This window comes from Colobus angolensis, unplaced genomic scaffold (assembly GCF_000951035.1).
Source record: "Colobus angolensis palliatus isolate OR3802 unplaced genomic scaffold, Cang.pa_1.0 Scaffold181, whole genome shotgun sequence".
Lineage (NCBI taxonomy): Eukaryota > Metazoa > Chordata > Mammalia > Primates > Cercopithecidae > Colobus > Colobus angolensis.
The window spans coordinates 4,713,510-4,715,102 of record NW_012114944.1 but is presented as its reverse complement, the minus strand read 5'-3'; the positions used below and the strand labels follow the sequence as shown (position 1 = coordinate 4,715,102).

The window sequence follows — 1,593 nt, the reverse complement described above, 5'->3', positions numbered from 1 at the left end:
GCGGGGTCTGCCAGCCCGAGCACCGCCGAGCAGCTAGTCCCGGAGGGCCGGGTAGAGCGATGGGTGTGTCTGTGTGAGTCTCTTTCGGAAAAAGGCTGTGGCCGCTCGACGCTCTTTTCTTCTAACCTCCTCTAGGCGCGGAAGATCTGGTACTGCCTCAGCCCCACCCTGACCCCATTCTCAGCCCTGCACTGGCAATCGCAGCACATGCCACCCAGATCCGCTGCAGCGCCAGGCCCCTGCATCCACTTCAACTTCCCCTCTCCAAGTCCACGCATCAACTTCAGCTTTCCCCCGAAGATGCCTCCTCAGTGCCCTTCACATGCGACTCACTCTCCTATTTCCTCCTGCGCCCAGCGGTCACCCCAAACCTAGCTCCCCCACCCAATTCCAAACCTAGAAAGTCCTCAGATCCCAGCCTCAGACCCAGATCCTGAGCCGAAACACACCCCCAAATAGCCTCCCGCCTCCCTCCAGCACAGACCCAGGATGGGGATCCAAACCGCTCTCCTCTCATCCCCCTTCCCGATCCAGGTTGGAAAGGGAGGGTCCCCACCCCAACCCCTCAAAGGAGAGGTTCCCCCTTCTTAGCACCCAGCCCCCGTGGGGCGGAGGGGGAGCAGTCATCATTACTTTGAGCTGTGTCTGACACTCCTGTATAATAATCCTGAGGTGTCACTAAAAACCCAAATAAACTCTACGTTTTCATTCTGAATTCCTAATTTACTGCGAGACGCTCCACCCACCTTCCCTCTGCGACGCCAAAATGAGCTCCAGATTTGTAATTCTTCCTGTCAGACTAGTCCTTTCTTCAGACACAAACACAGCCAAGGAGGCTGTTACGTAGAACAGAGAATATTTTTCCGCAGAACCTTTTAAGGAGGAAGTTTTATTTTCTGTGTTATTTGAGCTTGGAATTAAATAAACCTTGATAGCAGGAATCAGAACCAGCCTCTAGTGCCAATTTGTGCACTACTTTAGAATCACTGGGTGAGCATTTTCCCCACCTGTGAAGGCTTCCTTCCGGGAGATGAAAAGGGAAAGGGCGTGGATTTTGAAGCTAGGATCTGAGACCCGCGCGCTTTCTCCCTCCTGTCTAGGACACTTACTTAAGCAAGTCAGCTAACCTTTCTCAACCTCCAACAGGCTCAGAGGCCTGCAACTTGCTCTAGACCGCAGCTCCAGCAGCCTCAGCAACAAACTCTCCTCTTGCTCAGGCTGAGGGATTCCAGAGAGACGTCTTCTGGCAGGCTCCAGTCCCAATTTGCCCTCTCAGTTCCAGTTTCTTCAATGGAGATTTGGTGGGCTTTGTGCCACCTGAGGTCCCTAGACTGCCTTTTTGCTGCCCTATTTGCAATGTCTTGCGTAAGATAAAAGCTAATGAGATTTTTATTGTATGAATGAATAATTGATCTCAGAAAGTGACTGTTTTTCTCTGGCCATTAGCTTCCTCATCTCTAAAATGTAAATAATAATAGTACCTACCCCGTTTATAAATAAAAGGGATTGAATCACTTGTCTTGGGCCCCTTAAATGATGTAATGTGTCTGGTACAGTGTCTGGAACATAGTAAATATTTAGCTAATGCCATTT

The 1,593-nt window shown here is 50.6% G+C and overlaps 1 protein-coding gene across 1 annotated transcript in view; it reads right to left on the bottom strand.

Moving 5' to 3' along the window:
• The window catches only part of TGFBR1 (transforming growth factor, beta receptor 1), a 51,407-nt gene extending 50,598 nt beyond the window's left edge, over positions 1–809 (bottom strand). The window contains exon 1 of the mRNA XM_011939494.1: positions 747–809. The gene's annotated coding sequence lies outside the window, so the exon portion shown is untranslated. The remainder of the gene's footprint in view (positions 1–746) is intronic.
• Between the last annotated feature and the right edge of the window lie 784 nt (positions 810–1,593).